General features: G+C 39.5%; 1 long non-coding RNA gene across 1 annotated transcript; it reads left to right on the top strand.

The window, feature by feature from the left end:
- Positions 1–5: 5 nt before the first annotated feature.
- Positions 6–27,380, top strand: LOC309862459. Its single transcript, XR_014310529.1, has 5 exons — positions 6–4,474; positions 24,677–24,821; positions 26,825–26,849; positions 26,938–27,055; positions 27,275–27,380. It is a non-coding gene; the product is annotated as an uncharacterized lncRNA (long non-coding RNA).

The following is a 27,380-nucleotide window of genomic DNA, read 5'->3' as shown; positions in this document are numbered from 1 at the left end:
GCCGAGCGCTGAGGCCCGGGGAGGGCGGAGCGGGTCCCCTCTTGCTCTGGGGAGGGCGGAGACACGGGGCTCCGGCTGAGCGACGCCCCGCACTGTCCCCCCCCCAAGCGCGCGACTCGAGGGGCGAAAGGGCCGTTTCTGAAAAGAATTGTTACAAAGAGGTTGGGATCATATCGAAAGTGTACTACCCCCGAAACTTGAGGTGGACGGTCCGTTTTCTTTGTTTTAAAATGAAATATATAGATCCTTGTATGCCGATAATGTACAGAGCAAAAATAAAGCCTCCTCTAATGAGTGCACAGGCAGAGGTTTGCAAAAAGGCTGGTTGTCGTTTTCCTCATCCGGAAACCCGTCTGAGATTAATAGGCAAAAGGGAGTACTGAGAGTTAAAAAACAGAAAAATCTGAAAAATTTAAAGCTTTTTATTAAGGAAAATCTCAGAGTATACTGAACTTCCAGAATTTCAGAAATTTATTTTTTTCTTTTTTCAGTCATATGTCACCACCACCACGCTGCAAACATTTTCTCTTTTGCTGGAATATTTTAAAGCAAACCCCAAAGATCATGTCATCGCCTCTTTCAGCAACACCTTAAAGTGATCAGGACTTTTAAAAAAGAAGAAAAAACAGGATGACTCTTGGATTAGTTGTTTTGAAGTATTCAAGAAAATTTTGTTTAAAATTTGAGTTGTTGACTCTGGCCTACTCTTAAGAAAAGGAAAGTTCAATATTTCCCAGAAAACCCTTTCCCCAACGAAAAAAGCAAAGAACAGGAAAAAAATCTGATTGGCTTGGCTTTGTGGATTTGAAGTATCAAAGAAGGGGTTTCCTCATCTGCAAGATTTAGAAATCCGAGAGGTGTTCTGTTTTTTTTTTTTTTTTTTTAATCTTCCATTCAAGCAGGAAAATGGGTTAGCCCATCATAACAGATTACCACTAAATCATAATCTGCGAACATGTTAGGGATTCTGCCTATATTGACTCTCATATTCTTAATTGCCTTCATTTCCTTAATAGCGGAAGCCATCATGCATAAAACACAAATCTGAATGGATGAGCAACTAAATACATAGAATGAAATCTTGCGGATTATAATCAAGAGTAACACCAAAGTATTAAATAAAAAAGTCTCAGTTTTTACTTACAGGAAGTTGGGAGAATACAAGGGAGAAAAGAAATTAATTTTGAACAATTATTCAATTATCTAAAAAACATTTACTAAGTGCTTTTTCTGTTCCAGGCTTGATGCTACGCCCTGTGCAATCGGGGTATAATAATAGGTTTACAGACAAATATCAAAGTGATGTTTAGGTTTTTATGTATGTCTAGATTATAGAAAGAATAACAGGCTTTGTAAATTGAAACTAATGACTTACGGAACACCAGTTTTAAAAGTTGTATTAAATATTATTTTAACGCAAATAAATATAGCCCTCTTTAGTGCTAGTTATACTTTTATTATGGAAATAAGATTTGGGGACAAAAAATTTAAGACACTGTTGACAAGAGTGGTGACAAAGAAGATGAAGAGAGAAGACAAATTTTAGGAGGTAAAATCAACAGGATTTGAGGTTAGATTAGAGAGGGGGATAGTGTTTTCTGTAATTGTGTTATTGTTTCAAGTTGGGAGAGATGGGTGGGGACAACTTTTCGTCCCTGGGCATGTTTAGAAATCAATGTAGAAGTACTGGAAGCAAATCAACCCCATTTCTGTTAAGCCAGAGAAGACTGTCGTAGAAGTATTCGTTTGAGAATTGTCAGTATAGATGAAGCTTCTGGTTTGGATGAGATTGCTAGGACCAAGTTGGAGTGAGAAGGACTAGAAACAAAGGACATACTACAACAGCGAATGCCCTGTAGAGGAAAATGAACTTGCCAGGAGAGAGAGAAGGAAAAGAAAGAGAATTAAAAAGCAAATTAAGGAAAGCCAGCCCAGTGTTTCTCCGGACGTGAGTAGGGAGTATCTTAACAGTGTCAGGTCCTTACTAAGATCATTACTTACTTGTCAATTGAGATGAGAACAAAAAGTGTCTTGGATTTAGTGATATGGAAAGCCTTCAGTCATCTGGTCTACAGATGTTTGGGGGTAGTGGTAGCAGAGGCCAGAATAGAGCAGGGGTGAGGAGATGGAGATTGAAGTGCAAAATAAGTTTGATTCTGTAGGTGAGAAAAGGATAAGGCAGTAAAGGAACATTAGGTCAAAAGTGGGTTTTGTTTTTCTTGTTTGAATTAAATTGGGTTAGATTAGAGCATGTTGAAATGGTGCCGGGAAAGGATTCAGTTGCTATGGATTTAATTGAGTAATCGGGAGAAAATAGGCATAATTGATGTGTGGGTTCCTAGAAGGGCGAGAGAGGATAGGTATCAAAGCTCAGGTGCAGAGATTACCTTTATATGGGAGAGAGCTCTGCAGTTTCCCTAATTAACTGTAAAGCATATTGTTCTGGTCACCTAGCAGTTACAGTACAATATACAGAGTAGCACTAACAGAACTTTGACCTCCTTCTCTCCTGCGAATTTATGAGCCCTTTAAATTGGTGGAAAGAAACACTATAGATTTGGGAGAGTAAGGAGAAGGACTGAGAAAAACAATCACCTCCCATTGCTAGGGAAGAATTTTCAAAAGAAGTCCTCTTAGTGCTAAAGAGCACATTATTGGTAGCTAGGAGAGGACTGGAAGGGCATGATTGTTCTTACTAAGAAAGAAATGAAGGAACGCGTTTTATTGTTAGTGCCCCTTAATTCCTGGAGGTGAACATACTTTTCTTCTGATATGCAATGAAGTTGAGTTCATCTTAAAGGTCCCTCCCCACGGCCTCCTTTGCATTTGAAAGGAACAAAAAAATCATGAACCATGCATGTCAATAAACCTAGGGTGGCAAAAGGAAAAGCAGTGCAAGTGAAGTACCATAAAGAAATGCTGCCCATTTGTGTAACCTGTGATTAAGGTGCCATTCATCATCCAAGATTAAAGGAAGAGATTTATTGCATTGAGTAGATGCAACAGAACTTCAAGAAAGTTACCTCCAAGGAAAGACAAAGAGGTGCATTTTATCACCACCTCCACTGCTTCATTCTTTTATCTGACAAAGAAAATTGATCCACTGGAGCCACAAACTCAAAGATTGGGGTTTTGCCACAGTGATGCGTTTCCTAGGTCAGCTTCATCAGTTGACCTATATTCACTACTGTCAGGTCCATGCTAACCAAGCTTTATGCCTCTCCCATAGATTGCATTTGGAAAATCACTCTGGGAGGAATAAAATGTACCTATTTATGATCGACACATGACAGACCGATAAACTTCTACATACTGCAGCTTCTTCACTTGTTAAAATTAGCTTTTTGAAGTTAAGATAGGTCTCTAGGAAAGAGTAGCTGATTAGTTATTTAAATGAAATGTGCTGTCAAGAAATAGTAACATAAATATAAATGAAAATATTTATATTAATCATGGTCCATTTTTCCCATGACAAATATGGACAAGACTGGACATGGGAACTCTATTCCCAAGGGCATTCCCAGAACACATTATCGAACACAGTTATTACAAGGAACTAATTTACCCATATAGATGTAGCAGTCACAAAACTGAATTCTCTGTGAAGGCTCAGATGGTACAACTAAGAAAAGCTCACACCGAGGAGATTTAGAAAGTGTGTTGATGGGCTAGAGCATCATCTGCCCGTGTTTACAAAAATAAGGTGGTTTTTACTGGTCAGCTAATGAAAAGTAATCCCATCAGCTAGCTTTTCCTAGGAGGGCAGAAGCTAGGGTGCACCCAGAGCCCAAGTCTCTGAACATCAACTGACGCACAAGGTGCAAAATAATCAAGAAGCCTTTGTTAATAGGCATCATTCTGAATAATCATCTTTTTAAAATAGGCACCGGGGTGGCTCAGTTGGTTAAGCATCCGACTCTTGATTTTTGGCTCAGGTTGTGATCCTGCGTCCTGAGGTTGAGCCCTAGGACAGGCTCCCCAGTCAGTGTGGAGTCTGCTTCAGATGGTTTCCCCCTCTCTACTCCTCTCCACTGGCTCCCTCCCTCTCTCTCTTTCTCTCAAAGAAAGAAATAAATAAAATCTTTGAAAACAAAATAAAATTGGTAATACATGAACAAAGTGTTAAAAAAAAAAAAAAGTCAAGCCATGCAGGATTATAGAAGCACACATGTACACACGCGCACACAGAGTCCCATTTGCCTCTATCCACTGTCCTCCTGCTACCCAGTCCTCCTCAAAGGTGCTGTTCTTGTCTATCCTTTCAGAGATGATCAGCGCAGTCTCCCTCACTTCTAAATTTGGTAATTCCGCTGTACTTGGGATTTTGACAAGTTTTCCACCTGCTAAGAAAGGGTGTCCTGAAGCCCGTGTCTTCCTAAATTGAGAGCTAAAGGAAAAGGAAAAGCAAGAGACCAACGAGATCCTTGTCACAAGAAACAAAGGACACTGGGGAAAAAAGGCATGAAAGGAAAAGGTAAATCAGCTATGATATTTGGAAGAACAATGTTCCCCTCTTTAACAGCATAGCTTAATTAGGAAGAACAAAACTTTAGAGTCACATACTCAAAAAATTCTGGCTAGGTCAATGTGAAGCTGTGTAGTTGGTCATTACTCAATCTTTGAGCTTTGCTCTCCTAAGTTACAAAAACAAAGATATTATTAGCTGCCACAGAATCTGTGAGGTATCCAGCACTTAGGAAGAACCTGGTAAGTGGTATGTTTTCATTTTCTTAGGCACTGGGGTTTTTTTTTTGTTGTTTTTAAAACTTTATTTATTTATTTGACAGAGCACAAGCAGGGGAAGCGGCAGAGGGGGAGAAGCAGGCTCCCTGCTGAGTAGAAAACCCAAGGACTATGATGCTGGGCTCAATCCCAGCACCCTGGGATCATGACCTGAGCCGAGGGCAGACTCAACCAACTAAGCCACCCAGGTACCCCTTAGGTACTGTTTAAAGGAAACGGTTATTGTTGTCTTTTAATTGTTTCTTACGTCCAATTCTACCCCAGCATTTGTTTTTCATTGAAATGTAATTAACATAAAACCATTTGAGTATTTATTTGTTAATAATGTATACGGATTTAAAATTTATTTTTTAAATTCCAGTACAATTAACATACAATGTTATATTAGTTCCAGGTGTACAATATGGTGATTCAGCAGTTCTGTGCTTTACTCGGTGCTTATCACAATAAGCGTACCCTAATGCCCCTCACCTACTCGACCCATTCCCCCGACCCACCTTCTCTCTGGTACCCATCAGTTTGTTGTCTACAAGTAAGAGTCTGTTTTTTTGTTTGCATCTTTTTGAATTTGTTCATTCGTTTTGTTTCTTAAATTCCACATCTGAGCGAAACCGTATGGTATTTGTCTTTCTCTGACTGACTTATTTCACTTCGCATAATACCCTCTAGCTCCAACCATGTTGTTGCAGAGGCAAAATTTCATTCTTTTTTATGGCTGAGTAGAATCCCACATCTATCTATTGCTCTGTTGATGGACACTTGGGCTGCTTCTGTCAGCTTTTGTATATACTGCTGCAGTAAACATAGGGGCGCTTGGTGCATACATCTCTTCAATTAGCGTATTCATTTTCTTTGACTAAATACCTAGTACTAGAATTACTGGCTCATATAGTATTCTATTTTTAATTTTTTGAGGAACCGCCATACTGTTTTGCACAGTGGGTGTACCACTTGATTCTAAGGGTTTTAAGTCTGCTTCCTCCCTGAGAAAATAAATTTCCCTTGGAACAGACTCGATGGAATTAGAAAACACAAAGCCAAAGGTTAAACCCTAAGAGATCTGTTCAAGCACATCTTAGAATCTAGGGAAGCTGTATACCCTGCTGGTCTGAAGAACATCATGGGAATGAGAATCATCACCATAAAAAGATCTTGGAAGTATATACCATATTTAGTCTTGTTTTCCCCACTACATTTAAAACAAGGCTCTGGGGCACCTGGGTGGCTCAGTGGGTTAAGCCGCTGCCTTCTGCTCAGGTCATGATCTCAGGGTCCTGGGATTGAGTCGGTCTCTCTGCTCAGCAGGGAGCCTGCTTCCCTTCCTCTCTCTCTGCCTGCCTCTCTGCCTACTTGTGATCTCTCTCTCTGTCAAATAAATAAATAAATAATCTTTTAAAAATAAAAAAATAAAACAAGGCTCTGTATCATAATAAAATCTTTGTATCTACCTACCTATCTATATGACATACAGATATATATCTACCTACCTATCTACATGATATGTATATAGATATATATGTGTGTAAGTATATAAAACAGATATAGGTGTTTATATCCTGGTTTTGTTTTTTATTATTTATTTTTTTTAAGATTTTATTTATTTATTTGACAGACAGAGATCACACGTAGGCAGAGAGGCAGGCAGATAGAGAGAGGAGGAAGCAGGCTCCCTGCCAGGCAAAGAGCCCAATGCGGGGCTCCATTCCAGGACCCCAGGATCATGACTGAGCCCAAGGCAGAGGCTTTTTTTTTTTTTTTTTTAAGCATGTGTTCATTCTGCTATCTTTTTTTTTTTTTTTTAAAGATTTTATTTATTTATTTGACAGAGAGAAATCACAAGTAGACTGAGAGGCAGGCAGAGAGAGAGAGAGAGGAGGAAGCAGGCTCCCTGTTGAGCAGAGAGCTCGATGTGGGACTCGATCCCAGGACCCTGAGATCATGACCTGAGCCGAAGGCAGCGGCTTAACCCACTGAGCCACCCAGGCGCCCAAGGCAGAGGCTTTTAACCCACTGAGCCATCCAGGTGCCCCTAATGCTGGTTTTATAAATAACACTTCTATTTGTACAAAAAGTAACAAAAATGAAAGAAAAGCCAATTGTAAATTGGACATCGGATAGGATATTTTTCCAGTAAATAAAGGAACTCTGTTTTCTAATGATCTCCATAATGTATTTTTAATTTGACTATTACTAGACTCTACCTATTACAAATATTTACCAGCAGCTACTAGAAGTATACATATGGTGCCCCATTGTGGTCACTTAAGTAAAGATCATACCATTATCGTTTGTAGAGTGGCATGGGAGATTTATGTACGTATATAATCCCATTATGATTATTGTTATACTTCATTTATCCAAAATTAATTACTCCACCTACTATTGTAATTACAAATTAGCCCTCAAGATTTCCAGAGGAAAAAGGTTAGCTGCAATCTATGAGGCCTGCTTTTTAGGTTTTTTCCTTCAGATAAGAACATGGTATCGTAGGGGAGTTTAAGCTATCACAAGAATTATCCCTAGGAAAACACAAAGTTGCATCTCCACATCCTCCCCAACTCCGCTCCCATTCTGTGCTCCTTCTTGCGACGTCATGGACCTCTCTAGGTCTCTTCTCTCACAATTTGTATGATGGACTGTGTTTCAGTAGTGTCTCCTCCCCCAGTGTGGTCTGGCCCTTTGAGACATTACCCTACAGTTTTGGGTTGTTGTTTTTTTGTCTTGTTTGTTTTGTTTTTTGGGTTGTTTTTTTTTTTTTTCCCTCTGATAACAATTTCTGTTGGTAACAGTTATCTTGAATGTTGACCATGAATCTGACCTTATGCTTTGATAAGATCATGGAATTAGTTCTCTATTCTGAGAGTCATTATTTTTGGAAATATTTGCTAATGCATTCTTTGTGCTAGACACTGAGAAATGTATACTGGAAATAATCCCTATTTTCAAGGCTCTTACCTTTTTTAAGGAAAATGGATAAGAAAATCAATAGCAACACACTGCAATTGTTACTATAATGAGGTGTATCCGGATACCATTGGTTTTCAAAAGAAGGACCTCTCACACTCTTTGAATCAAAGACTATTTCAAGAGAGTTGACACCAAAGTTGGATCGTGAAGGAGTCAATAAAGAGTAGCAAAATGAAGAAGGGAATGTGTCCTAGGCAGAGGGAACGGTTTTTCCACAACCCCAGAGGCGTAAGAGGACTTAGAGAATTCAAGGAACTACAGATGATTTGTGGTAGTAATACTAACATAATGGGAATTTTGAAAAGACTAATAGACATCAGGCCTTGTACATACATTGTAAGGAACTTGAACTTCATATGGAAGATAATGGGGTGCGGACTGAAGTAGGAAAGTGATACAAGCACATTTACATTTAAGAAATTGCACTCTTGACCATAGTTTGGAGGAGGACAAGAGCTCATGCAATAATTCACAGGATTAAAAAAAGTATCTAGACCATAAGAACAATGTCAAGAGCTGTTTGGCCTACTGAGGGAAATCCTACTTTCCTGAAAGTGTTCTCTATGAGCCTTACAGCAGCCCTGGACACAGGCTGCCAGGTAAAGGTCAAACTAAAGCAGCTAACAGACATGTATCAAAAGTAAAGGCTTTAATCCTACTTGTTACGCACTGCAGAGATATCAAACCAATAAAATAATTTTTGCTGTATCAAAGAACATCAAAGAACAAAACAATAAAATAATTTTTGCTGTATCAAGAACATAAACATTTGGGATAGGGAAAAAATGCTAAGGTTATTGAAGGATTCTGATCCAATGTTTGAATCCCCTTTACAGCCTCTCTTGTCAAGTGAGGATCCATCCCATGTTGAAAAATTCCAGTGCGCGCGATCTACCATTTCCTGAGAAAGGTCACAAACGTCTGCCCCAGTTAAAAGAAAGGAAAGAAAAGAAAATAGCAAGCTTTGTAGGGCTTACGAGTCAAAATTCTGGGCGCTATTCTGATTTTCTGTTGACTTCATTTTCACTCTTTTCCTAAAATTCATCCTGTGTAGTGATTTACTATGTAGGACTGACTTTATGGGAAGCCTGTTTGTTTGTTTTAAGTTTTTAGTTATGGGAAGGTGGACTTTAAAGGAAGCTATTCCCTAAGTAATGTCATTTGGGGGGCCAGGAAGCAAAGCTTCTCCACCTTTAACCACCCCAGCCCACGCCATCATAGAGGCTCACATCACACCATTAACATTTCTAAAGAAATGGCACATTAAACTAGGTCACACTAGGGTGTTAATGACCTATCCGATGGATTTTATCCTGACATTGGGGTCCCTGGAAAATAAAGAACCACTGGCAAAGGAAAGAGCACTAGAAGTGGAGAAGAGAAAAGCAACACTAACACATAAGCCAGTTTGCCAGTGGTCCACAGACAGAGATGTCTGGTTGACTGCCTGTGAAGGACCTGGAATTGGCTCAATATGCTGTTTCCAGGGGCTCCTCCTTGTATTCTTCTGTCTCAGCAGAGCTGGGGTGAATTCCCGAGCAAGTCTGATGTGCAGTTAAATTTAGGACCTGCCAGCTGTGAAGCCACATAGAAAAACAAAAACAAAACACCATGACCCCCACCTCACAGAAACACATAAAATCAATGTCCCTATTCTGCCTGGGGCCACCTTGGTTGTTTATACAAAACTCTTGTTCTCAAGTCTTTAAGGTAAAGGTTATGGGGAGAGTCAGTGGCACATTAGGTACCTCATAAAATGTGCTATTGACTTATTTAAAGTTTCTAAGTTTACTTAAACAGTAGGTTTTCAACAAGCAGAATATGTTGGTGAGTACAAAGTGACACATAGCACTTTGTCTTCATTCTTTTGGCAGTTGCAGTATATGTCTCTAAGGATGAGAGTTTTCTGGTTTTGTAACAAACACTAGGTTATTGGGCCTCATGATATCTTTGTGAATCCAGTGGCAGGTTTCAGCTCTGATTTTTCTTTAGGTAATAAATAAGGAGATAAAAATGCATTGCTATAATTGTGTAATGACAGAATCGTGTTCTCATAATTATGATTGAAGGACTCAGGTCCATTTGTTTAGCACTTTATAGTTTGTAAAACTCGTCTCCATATTTGATTCTTCTAATAATTCTGTTATATTGGTAGGTTTTCAGATAGAATAAAATTTCTCAAAACCCCAAGTGTGAGAGAATTGCCCGATGTTTATAAGAGTATTGTAAGTTTTTTTAAACTTATAATTATAAACTTACAATTATATTGTATGTATATTATATTGTATATATAATGTACAATTTTATATACAATTAGATTATATATACAATTAGATTACTTTCCCTTACAATTACAATACAACTTACTTATTCTTAAAACAGTTCCAGCTATGAGGCAGAACATCATAAATTGTCTTTTGTTTTCTAAATCTAGTAAGTTCAAAATACTAATTCAGAAATGTTAATAATGTATAGAAAGAGTTGTTTAATTACTCCTAGACACATGTAGAAAATAATAATAGAACTATCCTTGGGCACCTGGGTGGTTCAGTCGGTTAAGCATCTGCCTTCTGTTCAGGTCATGATCCCAGGGTCCTGGGATAGAGCAGGGATTCTGCTGCTCCCTCTACCCCAAACCCCGCCCCCATGCCTGCATGCTTGTATTCTTGTGCTCTCTCTCTTTCTCTTTTTCTTGTGCCTGCACATGCGTTCTGAAGTAAACAGAGAGATAAATGGTCAGAACTATCTTTTATTGAGCACCTACCCTGAGCTAAGCACTGTGTCGGGTGCATAAATTATCTGCAGTCTGCATAGCAATGCTGCAACATTTTACTTTATTTTGCAAAAGAGGAAATTGAGACTCAGGAGAGACTAAGTGAGGTGCCCAATGCTTATTAACAAATTGCAAAGACAGCATTCAAACGCCCATCTTTCTGATTCCAACATTATTTGCAATACGCCTTTGTTAGTTGATTACAAGGATGTTTACATACAGTCATCAATTATTAGTCACTTTAGACTTACTCATTTATACACATGTAATATCAGTTCATTCATTTATACAACACATTCTGAAAACATTTTTTCTCCCAGGTAGATTATTTCTAGGGCCTGAACATTAGCTGGATGCTGCATATAAAATGGAGAAAAAAATATCCCAATTGTGGAGTTTGTAGTTTAGCCTGGGAACTGTATCAGTGAACAAATAACTGGTATATGCCTGTAACAACTAACAGGAAATCATCACTGCCTCAGCTGTGCTTTGGCATACTAGTTTTGAATATGTAAAATACTAAAACCTTTAGTGAACACCACCTAATTGATTTATTTAATATTATGTAAGGTCTTGTAGGTAATGAAAAAAGTAGACCCTTTTTTTAAAAGATTTTATTTATTTATTTGACAGAGAGAGAGAGAGACAGCACAAGCAGGGGGAGTGGCAGGCAGAGGGAGAGAGAATCAGACTCCCCGCAGAGCAGGGGGAGCCCCATGTGGGACTTAATTCCAGGACACTGGGATCATGACCTGAGCCAAAGGCAGTTGCTTAATCAACTTAGCTGCCCAGGCACCCAAAAAGTAGACTTTTAAGAAATTCTTTTCTTAAAAAAATTAAATTAAATTAAATTAAACTAAATTAAATTAAATTCTTTTCCCCGGGGGTAGGTTGGCTTAGTCAGAAGAGCATGGGACCATCGATCTCAGGGTCATGAGTTCAAGCCTCACAGTAGGTGTAGAGATTATTGGGGGAGGGGGGACTTTAAAGAAATTCTTTTCCTTTTAGAGATGGAAATTTCACAATAAACGCAAATAGTAGGTAAATTCCATAAAGCATTAGGAAGTTTTTGTAATCACCAATGTGGCTAGGGTAATTTTTTTCAGTTTAATAGTTGTGACTTTGGGGGCACCTAGGTGGCTCAGTGGTAAAGCGTCTGCCTTTGGCTCAGGTCATGGTCCCAGTGGGGTCAAGCCCCGCATCGAGCTCCCTGCTTAGCAGGAAGCCTGCTTCTCCCTCTCCCACTCTCCCTGCTTGTGTTCCCTTGTCTCGCTGTCTCTCTGTCAAAAGATGAACAAGATCCTAAAAAAAAAAAAAATAGTTGTGACTATTACAGTCCTCATTTTTACTTCTGGTCACATGGTTTTGGCTGGTATTTATAACTACTATCAATTCCATAGTTACTTTGCCCTCAGCGAACTCCTTATCTGGTTCCTTGCCTGGTGGGGTGACCTGACTCTGAAGGGCGTGGGCCCTTCGTCCTGTCTGGACTGGGTTGCTGTAGTTTCTCCCTAGCCTTAAAATCACAGGATGTGGGAGTGGTGAGAGCACTTTGAGAGATCTCCCACAATCCAAACATGTTCTTCCTTATCCCCGCTGTGCCGTAGTAACCCAGTTTCCCCTTGGTAGGATCAGTCACCACACCAAGAACAGAAACCACCTGCTTTGCCTGTTGATTCATCAGCGTGAGGAGCCCAGTGTGACCAGGGAACAGTCTGAACTTCCAGCTTAAAGGAACCATTATTTTGTCCTCTGGGGAAAGCATTCCTCCCTTTGGAACTGAGACCTGTATACTAACAGAACCAAAGTCACGAGGATAAGAAACAAAAAGTTGCTAGTGGATCACTAGGGATAATATTGAAAGGAGTCACTCCCATTTCCACCACCTTTAATTCCAAGACCCACATATTCTGTCTGTATAAGAAAGAGCACCACCTATATTATTATCTGATTTAGAGCATAATCATATCTGATTTAGAGCCTCTTGGAGGATGTTGTCCCAGCTGCACAAGGTAGGCCATATGTCATTTAGCTGGTGCCATAAATGAGTCTTCAAAAAGCCACTCTGCCTTCTATCAAGTCAATGGCTTTAGGATGAGGGGGGACAAGATAAGATTTACAGGGTGATGCTATAAGAAATGACATGTGGATATAAGCCAATGACAGCCATGACAATGGATATAAGCCAATTCATAAATCCATGGATGGTGGTTTTGGCATAAACTTTATGTACAGAGAAGGAAAATCTATATATAGCGTAAACATCTATGCCAGTGAGAACAAAGTTCTAGTCTTCCCACAGTGGAAGTAATCCAGCATAGTAAACCTGCTCCCAGCTAGGTGATAGATACCTCTCAGGGAATGGTTCTGTGTAAGGGGCTCAATTTTTACTTGCTCTAGCAACAAAACCACATCTGGAATACAGCCGTGATTGGAATCACTATCTAATTGATTTTACAATAATCCACTGTCATTCTCCAAGATCCATTGGTCTTCTACAGGCTCTTCCTAACCCTTATTTTAGTGGCCAAAATTTCATCTGCATTACAGATGAAATTTTTTTCTTCTTAATGTTCACATAAGCATCTTTCTAGCTATGGACACTTAAAGAATTCTATTAAAACTAGAAGGAAAATTGGAGAGTTTTTCTTTATTTTTTTTTTAAAGATCCATTTATTTATTTGAGATGGGCAAAGCTTGTGTGTGTGTTGTGTGGGAGGGGCAAAGGGAGGCCTTCTTCAAGCAGACTCCCCACTGAGCACGTAGCCCAACACAGGGCTCATCTCATAACCCTGAGATCAAGGCAGAAACCAAGAGTCAGACGCCTAACCCACTGAGCCACCCTGGTGCCCCAAGAGAGTACTTTTCTTTAAAGCACTACTTTGGCAACCTCAGCCATAAAGGGAAAAATGAGCACTTCTATCTCATTATTTATAATAATAGTTACATTTATATGAATGTATCCTTACAACAACCAATACGTTAAATATTAATCCCATTTGTTACATTGGAAAACGGAGATGCAGTGAAATTAAGTGACATGGTCCAAGTCCCACAGCTAGTAGAGTAGAGCAGGGTCTTACCCAGATTTTCTCACTCCAAAGCTCTTTCTCGTTGTACTACAGCACACTCTAACACAAGAGATTATGTTATTCTCTTCCTAGCACATGCTCTCATATTACATGACATAATTTTATTCTTAAAAGGGATGTAAACTGGAGGTTAATGAAAATAAAGTTATATGTTGTCAGGTACTTTTAAACTTTTTGTATTAACAGCATTTTGAATTTTATAAATACTTTTGTAGCATTTACCTCTTCCATGTTTTGTGTTCTGCAAAGTAGAGGACAATGCTAACAATTCTTATGGAACTTAATCAGTTCTTACAAAGATTATATCTATGAAACAGGCTTCAACATCTGCAGTTCCCTATATGGATGCAATTATTATTTATTGACTCTCCAAACTTTATAATATGGAAAAGGTAAAACATATGCAGAAGTTTCAACAACTAATAACTCGTGATCAATCTTGCTTCATTTTTTACATATGTCTACTTACATATGCTTGCTTCTTCCCTCACCCACCCATTTCCAGATCATCTTAAAGCAAATTCCTAGATAATCTTATTAGGTGTAAGAGTGTATATCTTCCCCAAGTTAAAGAATCAGCAAGAAGGTCCTGATGCATATCATTGATCATCAAACAACACATTGTGTGAGGTGGGGTTCACCCAAGGTTTCATCTTCAAGATGCTTATAATCATTTTCTGAAGTGTATTTTCTCAGTCTGGAGGCTTAAAGGCTCCTGAGGAATGTCTTTCTTAGAGCTACTAAAACCAGGTAACTGTGATCCACTGTCTTGACCATACCTATAGCGCAGAGACTGATGATGGTCCTTTCATAACAACACTGAGGTTTTTGCTAGGCCATCCAGCTGCTCTATTACAGCTCGTTGCAACCATTTTTCTAAATCTGATAGTGGAGAATTGATGTCTGCCACGACCAGATCTTTTCCTCAAAGAAACTGGCATGCCTTCAACCTGTTTTTTCCTCTAACCTTCTGGTCTGGATACAAAAGTGATGGTGGAGGCAAGAACCCCCAGCTTGGACCCAGAGACAAAAGCCACATATTGAAGATGGCAAAGCCTCTTCACCAGCCCAGAACAACCTGCTTGGACTGTTAGGTGAGAGAGAGAAAATGACACTTTCTTTAGACCACTGTGTTTTTAGATCTCTTTGTTTTAAAAAACTTAGACTATGCCATAATTAACTAACATATCTATAAAATGTTGAAACTGAAACCAAATGATGAGATTTTTTTGTTTGCTTTTTTTTATAACCACCTTTTGTTTATATGAGACCCACAGGGGTGCCTAACTGGCTGAATTAGTAGAGCCTGTGACTCTTGATCTCAGGCGTATGAATTCAAGCTCCAAGATGGGTGTGGAGCCTACTTTAAAAAAAAAAAAAAATATATATATATATATATATATGAAGAAGACCCCTATTTCTAAGATCTTCAAGGACAGAGATTATGCTTATCATTTTTGTATCACCAGGACCCTATCATTTTTGTATCCATAGAAATATAAAGAAACAACTTAAGTATATCCCAGGATTTATAGATAATTATATTATATATTTGTATATATTACATAGTATTATATATTACTTATGTTATATATTTATGTTTAAGTATAATAAAGATATCCTTGGATATAATATCCAAGGAGCTTTGGACCTTGCTCAAATGTCTCTTCCAACATCTACTTAAGTTTTATAACTTAGATTAATCCTATGCTTAATATCATTTCTTTCAAAGAGAAACTATAGAAGCCACAGATGGCAGCACTGGCTTCCCTAAAATCATATGGCAAAAGGAAAAGCCAGTTCCAGCTCTGCTGTTATTCCTTCACTACTGTTCCATAAGCAGTCTTTGGAAATAAAAACAAAAGTCACTGTTATCTGACAAAGAAATAGAAAAGATGTAGCTCTACTTAGTTTCAATGCCTGATCTTGTTGCCTGGTCCTCTTCTGTCATCTGACTGCTATGAATTGATATTTTTAGAAATGTGAAATTTCCCGTTTGAAATGTGGTTCCATTTGCATAGATGTTAATAAAAGGTAAAGTCTGGGTTGTAGTGATATTGATGTTATCCATCAATACAATATGTATTGTATTGTGAAAGCGGTCTTTTTTTTTAAGATTTATTTATTTTTATGAGAGAGAGAGAGTGCATGTGCCCATGTGGGTGCAAGCGAGTAGGGAGGGGGCAGAGGGAGAAGAAGAAGAGAAGCAGACTCCCCACCGAGGGCAGAGCCTGATGCCGAGCTCCCTTCCAAAACCCTGACATCATGACGTGAGCCACAATCAAGAGCTGGACACTTAACCTGCTGGGCTACCAGGCCCCCCTTGTGAAAGCAGTTTTGATATTAACTAATAATAATGTTATTTCATTTTAAAAATTAAAATGGTGTTTCTTTCATGCAACTAAATAGGAAATTAAAGATAGAGATTTAACTTCTAACTTAAAGATAGATAAAGAACTTGAAGATTCATATTTAACACTAGCTGTGGGCTTGATTTTTCATTGACTGACTAGGCTATTTTAAGAAATTAAAATTGAGAGGCACCTGGGTGGCTCAGTGGGTTAAAGCCTCTGCCTTCGGCTCGGGTCATGATCTCAGGGTCCTGGGATTGAGCCCCGCATCGGGCTCTCTGTTTGTCAGAGAACCTGCTTCTCCTCTCTCTCTCTGCCTGCCTCTCTGCCTACTTTGTCAAATAAACCAATAACTTTTTTTAAAAAAAGGAAATGAAAATTGAGTCTAATTATTAGGAGGGTTCATCTTAAGTAGAACTTAGCTAATTATTATTTGACAGTCATTGGTCAGTTTTTTAAAAAGTAAAACATACTGAGTAGGTTCTATTACAAGATACACTCTTCAATAAGATAATAGAATTCGATTAATATATTGAAAAGTAATTAAGCTGCTTTTCTTCTTTCAGTGTACCATTTGATAAGAAGAAGACTACTTTTGTCAGAAAAGAGAAATAACTCCAGTTTTTTTTTAATTTTTTAAAAGATTTTATTTATTATTTTGACAGACAGAGACCAGAAGCAGGCAGAGAGGAGGAAGCAGGCTCTCTGCTCAGCAGGGAGCCTGATGCGGGGCTCAATCCCAGGACCCTGAGATCATGGCCCGAGCCGAGGGCGGAGGCTTAACCCACTGAGCCATCCAGGCGCCCCTCCAGTTTTTGTTTTGCTTGTACTTTGCTATTGACATTCAAGAAAGTATATTGGGTAATTTTAAAGCTAGCAATTATATAAACCATATAGTTTGTCAAAGCAACTGTAATAACTCATGTTTGCTGGCCTAAGTCATGAGAGCAAATTGCTTTCAGTAGAAGTAAGTCAATTATATGAAACAATTTTTTCTAGATAATTAGGTAGTAATTATGAAGGGATCTGATATTTAGTCACTAATTTTCCTTAGTAACTAAATATTTGAAATAGGTGCCATGCCCTTGGAATGAACCCTAAAGTCTTACCTCCTAGCAGGCTGGATGCATTATGAGGCACAGAGGGTGGTGTGTATGTAGAGACCTAAGGAGGGTGTAATACTATAGCTATGGAACAGTTTACACATTATTTCAAAATAAGCTGAGAACCCATAGCTTCCAATATGTCACCCTTAAAAATGTGTTGGTATAGCGTTTTCCAAGATTTTCAAACCTAAGTTTTTCTCTCAAATTATTCTTACACAAAACTTAATACATGCCATAAAATAGATTAAATGAGTTTCCCTTTGTGGTCCGTATGTCTGGGGACAGGGAGGGAAGCAGAGGTCTCACGCAACGAGTTCATCCCCCAACAGCTCCTATTGTTCTGTTGATCCCTACAGTGTTTCTGAAAATCTGCCCCCCGGTTCCTATTGATCAGAATCAAACCGAGTCAGCACGACTATTTTCAATCTGGCCAAAGGCCAAGAAGATACTGTATCATATGATGGAGTACTGGGGCTAATGAACAATAAAGGTTTGCTGATTGATAAAAGTTTGTCTATTCAGAAAATTTGGTTCAATTGAAATGGTCGTGTTTAAATACTAATCAGATGCCCTTTGTTATTTGTACTTATTTTTCCATAAGTGTACAAAATAAATACTTTATCTTCATAGCATCAAAAAATTAATTAAAAATGGAATGATTAGGGGCGCCTGGGTGACTCAGTGGGTTAAGCCTCTGCCTTTGGCTCAGGTCATAGTCTCAGGGTCCTGGGACCAAGCCCCGCATTAGGCTCTCTGCTCAGCTGCCTGCCTCTCTGCCTACTTAGAGATCTCTCTCTGTCAAATAAATGAATAATTTTTTTAAAAAATGGAATGATTAGGCACAAAGCTGTAATAATCAAAACAGTGTGGTTGTGGCACCAAAACAGACACATAGGTAAATGGAACAGAATAGAGACCTCAGAAATAAACCCATGCTTACATGCTCAATTCATCTATGACAGAGGAGCCAAGAATGTACAGTGGGGAAAGGACAGCCTCTTCAGTAAATACCGCTGGGAAAACCGGACAGCTACATTCAAAAGAATGGAGCTGGACTACTTTCTCACACCAAACACAAAAATAAACTCCAAATGAATTAAAGACCAGCGATGCCCAAGTGGCTCAGTCAGTAAAGTGGCTGCCTTCTGCTCAGGTCATGATCCCAGGGCTCTGGGATCCAGTCCCGCATTGGGCTCCCTGCTCAGTTGGGAGCCTGCTTGCCCCTCTCCCTGCTGTTCCTTCTGCTTGTGTTCTCTCTTTCTTTGTCAAGTAGATAAATAAAATCTTTTTAGAAAATGAACTAAAGACCTAAATATGAGAACTAAAACCATAAAGCTCCTAGAAGAAAACATAGGCAGTAATTTCTTTGACATTGGTCATAGAAACATTTTTCTAGATCTATCTTCTAAAGCAAGGAAAACAAAAGTAAAAATAATCTATTGGGACTACACCAAAAGTTTTGCACGGTGAAGGAAACCATCAACAAAACTAATGGGAAAAGATATTTGCAATAAATTATCAAATAAAGGGGTAGTATCTGAAATATATAAAAATTATACACGTGAACACCCCAAAACAAATAATCTAATTAAAATGGGTAGAGGACCCAAATAGACATTTTTCCAAAGAAGACAAACAAATGGCAAACATACACATGAAAAGATGTTCAACACCATTCATCATTAGGGAAATGCAAATCAAAACCACAGTGAGATATCACTTTATACTTCTCAGAATGGCTAGAATAAGAAAGACAAGAAATAACAACTGTTGGCAAGGAAGGGGAGAAAAAGGAACCTTCGTGCAACTGTTGGTGAGCACTTAAATTGCTTTTGCCACTCTGAAAACAACACGAAGCTTCCTCAAAAAATTAAAAATAGAATTACTATATGATCCAATAATTCCACTATGAGTATTTACCCCCCAAATAAATTAAAACAAAAAAAAATTTAAAAAATGAGTATTTACCCAGAGAAAACAGAAACATTAATTTGAAAAGATAGATGTTCCTCTATGTTTGTTGCTGCATTATATATAATAGCCAAGATATGGAAACAACTCCAATATCCATCAACAGATGAATGGATAAGGTAAATGTGGTGTGTGTGTGTGGTGTGTGTAATGGAATATTACTCAGCCATAAAAAGAATGAGATTTTTGCTATTTGTGATAAATGGATGGACCTGGAGGGTATTATGCTGAGTGAAATAGGTCATACAGAGATAGGCAAATACTATATGATTTCACTTATTTGTGGAATCTAAAAAACAAAACAAAACAAACAAACAAACAGATAGAAAAAGCTGATGGTTGCCGAAGAGGACAGGAGTGAGAGAATGGGCAAAATGGGTCACGAGGAGTGGGAGATATGGGCTTCCAGTGATGGAATGAATAAGGCACGGGAATCAAGAAGTACAGCATAGGGAATATAGTTAACGGTATTGTGATAGTGTTCTATGATGACAGACGGTACTTACACTTGTGATGAGCTTGGCAAATCACGATGTTGTACACCTGAGACTAATGGAATATTGTGTGTCAACGATACTTCAATTAAAATTTGTTTAATTATTTGCCCTGCTGGTATGAAGAAACGGGATAAGTCAGCAATAGAAACAACTAAATTATGCCTTGTGTATGTGTGTGTGTGTGTGTGTGTGTGTGTGAGAGAGAGAGAGAGTGATACATATATAAGAATACATAATAAAAAGAAAAGAGTGGCGCCTGGGTGGCTCAGTGGGTTAAAGCCTCTGCCTTCGGCTCAGGTCATGATCTTAGGTCCTGGGATGGAGCCCCACATCAGGCTCTCTGCTCAGCAGGAAGCCTGCTTCCTCCTCTCTCTCTGCCTGCCTCTCTGCCTACTTGTGATCTCTGTCAAATAAATAAATAAAATCTTTAAAAAAAAATAAAAAGAAAAGAAGTGGTAGTAAAGAAATATTCATTGGTAAAAGAATTAACCCTTAATTCTTTAACGAGGGTTCGAGAGCTCAGCAGTTTTTCTGAAGCTTTGAGTTCTGCTTCTTCGGCAAGGTATATCCATTTATCATTTCAGCCATTTATTTCTGTTGGAGCAGTTTACGATGGCAGAAACGGTCTGTGGTAGGTTCACCGACTGGCCAGTGTCTCTTTGGTTCAGGTGTATGAGCTCAAGTACTAAAAAACAGATTATGTCTTCAAGATAATTGTCACTCCAGCACCCCATTGACTATTCACAGAACCTTGTTTTCAGGTCAATAGCATGAATGAACTCAACTAAAACTGTTTGAGAAGGGGCAATTTTCTGGGACTTTTATTAAATAGAATATAATGGAGAATCAATAAGTAAACAAACAAAAAAAGGTCTTCCCATAAAAGATGTTACAAAATCCACAGATAGTCATATCCTAATTTTAGGCCTAACACCAAATTTACTTACCTGGTTTCCAGCACAGATAAGAAGTAGTGAATGAGCATGGTAACAAGAAAAGAGCACAAAAAGAAGCTATATGAAGCCATCAAGTATCATCATTTGGAGCCAGCAGGAGATTACAATAAAATTACCAGTGTAGGAGCCTCTGGGTGTCATAGCCTATTAAGCGTCCGACTCCTGGTTTCAGCTCAGGTGGTGGTTTTGGGGTCTGGGGGTCCTGGCTTTAAGTCCCACGTTAGCTGTGAGCTCAGTGAGGAGCCTGCTTGTCCCTCCCTCTTCCCCTTTTCTTCCCCCCTTATTTCTCTCAAATAAATAAATCTTAAAAAAAAAAAAATTACCAGTGTGGGATAATGGTTTGGGAAGCTGATTCCATTTCAGCAGATCTGTTTCCAATATCAACTTAACTACTTAGTAACCGGTAACCTCAGTTTCCCCATCCATACAACAGACATAGTAATAGTAAAAGGGTCAAACTACACACAGAAAGTAAAAAAGTGTTTGGATATGGTAAGTGTTAAGTAAATTTTACATTTTTCTTTTATTAAATTTATTATCATTATTGCCGCTTATAAATCAACTAATCTTAGGAGAGTTGCTCTATCTCCCTGGAAATTATTACCCTGTCATACCGCACATGGTTGTAACAAAAATATATGTATAGGGGCGCCTGGCTGGCTCAGTCAGTAGAGCCTGTGATGCTCCATCTTGGGGGTCATAAATTCAAGTCCCACGTTAAGCACAGAGATTACCAAAAATTTTTTTTAATTAAAAAATTTTTAATTAAATAATTTTATTATTAAAATTTATTAAAAATTTATTTAAAAAATTTTTTAAATGAAATGAACATGGAAGCCATTTTTAAGCTGTCAATAATAAATATGTATATTTTTAAGATTCTATTTATTTATTTATTTGAGGGATAAGGAGATAGAGAGTGCATGTGTGCTGGTGGTGGTGGTGGAGAGGAACAGAGGGGTAGGGAGAGGGACCAGCAGACTCTGCACTGAGCTCGGATCCTGACAGGAGGCTAGATCCCGGGACCCAGTGGCTACAACACGGAGATTACCACCTGGTACCATCACCACTGGAGCTGAAATCAAGAATTGGCCCGTTCTGACTGAGCCACCCAGGCGCCCCAAATATTAAATATATTCTTAAAGGAACAAATCATCCTGTAACTTTTCATGACACTGAAGGGCTACAGTGAAATAGACCAGAAAAAGGTGGTTGTAGTCATAATGACCTTGACTATCAAAAATGCATGTAGCTAATGTCATTCAGTCAACTAATATTTATTTGATTTTTTAAAAAATACTATTACTCTTTAAATTCAATTAGCCAACACATAGTACATTATTAGTTTCTGACGTAGTATTCGGTGATTCATCAGTTGTGTACGACACCCAGTGGTCAGCACATCATGTGCTCTCCTTATTGCCCATTACCCAGTTGCCCCATCCCCCACCCAGCCTACTAATATTTATTAAGGAACCCCAAAACGTTGTGTACTGAACCCCCATGGGTGGATCTTCCCTAGGATCTCTTAGCTTGATAGAAAATGGTTCAAATACTTCAAATGTAATATGATACATATTGTAGTAGACTATAGAAGTAAGAGAAAAAGTACTGCCAAGGGACACTTCAGAGAAATTATAGCTGAATTAAGTGGGTATTAAAAGCTCAGAAAGTGGGGCACCTGGGTGGGTCAGTGGGTTAAGCATCTGTCTGCTTTTGGCTCAGGTCATGATCTCAAGGTCCTGGGATCGAGCCCTGCATCAGGCTCTTGGCTCAGCAGGGAGCCTCCTTCCCCCCCACCCCGGCCTACTTGTGATTTCTCTCTCTGTCAAATAAATAAATAAAATCTTTAAAAAAAAAAAAAAAGCTCAGGAAGTACTTGCCTCTCTGGGAAAGAAAGCATTCTCAGTAGTTACAGCAGAGTGAAAAAGCATAGCATGTTTGGGAAATTATGGAAAATCCAGGTATGTCCTGGGGATGAGGTAGATAAGAGAGAAATCTGGAAAAAAAAAAAAAGGTGGGTCTTGTATGGTTTGCTAAGAGGTGTGTGTGTGTGTGTTTGTGGAGGTTTAACTGAAAACAGGAGTCAGAGTTTTTTGTTACAAGAAATTGGAAGAAAGAAATTATTACACAAGCTGGGGGACTCACAAAATCAGCAGGAGGCTGAAGGTAAGATCTGGGAAACAGAAGAAAACCAAGGAGCTCCCAACAGGTCACAAACACACAGTACAATAGCTGTTTTTTAGTCAGACTGGCAGGAGCCCACCTCCGCCAGTGAGGGCGGGATGATTCTGCAGGTTCCCTGAATAGATCTGCGTGTCCCATGGTTTTAGTGTAACCACCTCCAGAATCAATGCCCTGGTTTGGAGGATGCAATTTCTTTCCCTTTCGGTTTCCATGATAAAAGATGGGGAACTGAGTCCTATCGAAACCATACCAATAGAAGATTCTCCCCAAATAGGAAAAGGGAGCTCGGTAATTGACAATAAAAACAAAAAGTAACCTACAAAAACAATTCCGATAGTTAGCAACACCCCCAATAACCAAAAAACTAATACAAGATTTTGAATAGGCAGTGACACGATCAGATTGATTTGTTTAGCAGCAAATGGCTATAAAATAACTTAAATGATGTAAAAGCAGACACACTGAAAAATAATTATCTTACCTTCTTCCGATGCCCAGGTTGATATTTGCTCTCCCCAATGACATTTTACCATTTTTCTTGCATAATCAAGATCATATATATATTTCTATGTTTTTGTCATTTTGATTGCTAGGTGGATGGGATCTTGCTTTTCTTCATAATTTTATAGTCAGCTACTCTAATGAATTATTTTATTGCTCACAATAGTTTTTCAGTTGATTCTCTTTGGCTGATCAGTTTTCATGGTGTGGCAGGCAAAATAATGACTGCCCCCCAACAAAGGTGTCCATATCCTAATCCCTGGAACCTAAGACTCTTTTTAAAAATTTGTTCTTTTTTATTTTAAATTCAATTAAGGGCACATGGATGGCTCAGTAGGTTAAGCCTCTGCCTTTGGTTCAGGTCGTGATCTCAGGGTCCGGGGATGGAGCCCCACATCGGGCTCTCTGCTCAGCAGGGAGCCTGCCTCCCCCTCCCCCTCTGTCTGCCTCTCTGTCTACTTGTGATCTCTCTCTGCAAAATAAAAAAAATAAAATAAAATATTTTAAAAAATAAATTCAATTAACTAACACATAATATTAATTTCAGAGATACAGTCAGTGATTCATCAGTCTTCTGTAACACCCAGTGCTCATTACATCATGTACCCTCCTTAATGTTTATCACCCAGTTACCCCATCTCCCACCTCCTCCCTCCCATCAACCCTCAGTTTGTTTGCTATGATTAATAGTCTCTTTTGGTTTGCCTCCTAAGACTTTTTTTTTAACTTTTTCTTTTTTATTTATTTGACAGAGAGAAATCACAAGTAGGCAGAGAGGCAGGCAGAGAGAGAGAAGGAAGCAGGCTCCCCGCTGAGCAGAGGGCCTGACTCAGGGCTCGATCCCAGGACCCTGGGATCATGACCTGAGCCGAAGGCAGAGGCTCCAACCCACTGAGCCACCCAGGCGCCCCATTTTTTTTTTTTTTTTTTGAGTAAAGTGATGGAAGTTTATTAAGCAAGGATATGGAAAAAGCTCTTGAGAGTGAGAGGGGTCCCAACAGGGTTGCCACTGAGGACCTTTAGGTCTTCTATAGAAAGCTAACCCAGGAACTTAAATCCTTTTAACATCTCTATTGATGTCACCATTGAGCAAGGACTAGTGATAACACCTTCAATGCCTTACTTCCTTTTTAGAATCTGATTATTTGTTGGTGACAGGTGATTATCATAAAAAGATACCTACCCTACACACCTAGGGCTGAGTGGTCAGGTTTGTTCCCTTATCTCTGATTTCCCCACACCTCCACATTTTTGTTTGTTTGTTTGTTTTAAAGATTTTATTTATTTATCTGACAGAAATCATAAGTAGGCAGAGAGGCAGGCAGAGGTGGGGGGGAAGCAGGCTCCCGGCCAAGCAGAAAGCCCAATGCCGGCCTTGATCCCAGGATCCTGAGACCATGACCTGAGCTGAAGGCAGAGGCTTAACCCACTGAGCCACCCAGGCATCCCAAGGTATTTCTGCAAGTCTAATCACATAGCCCCCTGTCTGTCTCTTCCTACCAGTTCCCTATTCGTTCTCCCCTCCCCTATAGGAACCCTAACTGCCATTAGGGAATGGGACGGTGACCACTCTTGCTGCTTCCAGCTGAGAAGGGACGGCATGAGGGTACAGCAGTCGGAGTACACCCAGGGGTTGGCCAAGAGGTCCATGGTATGGCTCCAGAGAGATGTTGCAAGGTAAGAGGAGACACAGGCATCAACAAAGACAGAGAGAAAAACAAAGACCAATGATTATTCCCACCAGCAAAATGGCATCTCTGAAATATTGACCCAGGTCTCCGAGCCAATTGAACAATTCAAGAGATTATTCTGAAATATTGACTGAATAATTGAAATATTGACTGATAATTCTGAAATATTGACCCAGGTCTCTGAGCCAACTGAACAATCCAAGAGAGACCCTGATTTTGTCCAGTTGGGCGCGAATGTCATTTATTAATTGTGAGACTTTACAGGAATTGCCAGTTATATTAAAACAGCACATGTGTGGAGACTCTTTACAACCTAAGTGATGCTGAAGCAGTAGTCAATGGTTGCCTGATTTTCTAGAAATCCTGCCCTAACTTTGCTTAGTTCTTCATCTAGAGCATTTAATGGTTGGGTCGTTTCATTAAAGGTTCTGCTGAGCAGGCCGACCGTTTGTTTTACCTCACAATGTAAGATTTTCCCACGTGCTGGCAGTCCCATCAGGGAGAGGGCCAAGGCTGCTGTTTCCCCAACAGCCATACCAGCACAAAATAAGGTCCATCCTCTAGGTAGGCGTAAGTGACTAAGTGGGGCTGGGAGGTGTAGAGTAAAGTTGCATGAGTAGTCAGCTCACTGCTGGCTATGCACATGCACTTGGCTTGGATTATATGCTCTAGACGAACTGGGGCCTGTCCAGCAGGGAAGGATCCTGAAACTGAATAGCAAGTCTCTGGCTGAGTTGCAAAATTTCGGCCAGGGTGGCCCCCACACATACCAGGCTGTTGAAAATCAAGCTTTGTGGGGGAGTTACTGCTGGCAACACAAAATCGAGGTTGATTCTTGATATTTAGAGCCATATGTATCCAAAAATTGAATGTAGCCAACAGTTTCACAGGGTTTGGTTTACAGGTACCTTAGTGGGAAAGGAACTTTTATAGGCAGTATCAGGAGATCCCTTTTGCATTTTTATACAGGTATTTTTTCCTGTAACCATTAACATACTAGCGGCCAATTGTATAGTATAATTCTTATTTTGCTTGCAGGATCAATCTGTTAAATTGGTGAAACGGACATGGATGGCCATTTTGTGCCAGTAAATAACAGTATTTTTCTTTTTCCATACTATGGGATCAATAGGCAAGGAGCAGTTAGACCAGCATTGGACATGTAAGGGTTCCCCTACAGTTACATTAATGGCCTGAGAGGTTAAAATAGAACATTCTGTCATGACCTCTATATGTATATTTTTTCATAGTAAAAGTAACCCCAAAATCATGGCTCTTGGGCTCACCTGCCTTGTTTTTTGAATGGTAAACAGAGGTCTTGTATAGGCTCACGGGAAAAAGTGGGAGGATCAGCAGCAGGACTGTCGAGGACTGATACCCACTTCTTAATATGGGAATGATGAATCCAGGACTTGAGACCAGTAGGAATAGAGAGAATGACGGCATATGGTCTTACCTATATTTCTTCCATCAAAGGGGAATTAGTGGATTCCCTGGCTAGATTCCCCAGCCGATATATAAGAGTTCCTTTTTCCTGTGGCTGTTTATTTGACAGTTGTAGTTGTTGCTGAAACTGAGCTAAAGGTATCCTATGTTTAATTTGGGCATCTGTCTCTGGGTCAAATAGAAAATCACTGGTTAGGAGGGCACGTCCATATAACAGCTCATATGGAATAAGTCCTTGAATTTTTGGAGTATTTCTTATTCCAATTAACGTTACGGGGAAGGCTGAAGTCCAAGAGAGCTGGGTCTCCTGAGATAACTTCCTCAGGTGTTTCTTCAGGATATCATTTATTTTTGTCTACCTATGTTGAGGTTAGAGGTCTCTAAGCACAATGTAAGAATTGGTCTATTCCCAGGGTCTCCGATACCCCTGCATGACAGTAGCCTTGAAGGAGGGACAGTTATCACTTTGCACACTCTTAGGCGAGCCAAATGTAAGTATTATTTCACGAGGCAAAACCCTTATTATTTCCTGTGCTTTTACAGTCCTGCATGGAAAGGCCTCTACCCGGTTGGTAAATGTATCAGCCCGTCCTAACAGACCCTGGAAACCTCTTGATTCTGGACGTGGGTAAAGTCTAACGGCCAGTCTTCTCCAGGATAGCCTCCGGTCCTTTGTCCCGAAGTACAAGTCTTCTGCCAAAAAGATTGTTTCTGAGACAAACCTCACACGCCGAAGTTACTCGCTGAGCCATTTTTGACAAATTTTTCCAGTAAGTATTTTTTTTTTAAGATTTTATTTATTTATTTGTCAGAGAGAGAGCGAGCGAGAGCGAGCACAGGCAGTCAGAGTGGAAGGCAGAGTCAGAGGGAGAAGCAGGCTCCCTGCTGAGCAAGGATCCCGATGTGGGACTCGATCCCAGGACGCTGGGATCATGACCTGAGCCGAAGGCAGCTGCTTAACCAACTGAGCCACCCAGGCGTCCCTCCAGTAAGTATTTTTTGACCAATTGTTTAAGTTTTGTCTCTACCCAGATGAAAAGCCTGAGGTAGTGGTTTGATGACCTTCCGACTTTGTGAGCCAGGTAATACGGGGTGCCCT

Source organism: Mustela nivalis (assembly GCF_964662115.1).
Source record: "Mustela nivalis genome assembly, chromosome: 4".
NCBI lineage: Eukaryota > Metazoa > Chordata > Mammalia > Carnivora > Mustelidae > Mustela > Mustela nivalis.
Note: the sequence above shows the minus strand (reverse complement) of the source record. Positions and strands in the feature narration are given on the sequence as shown.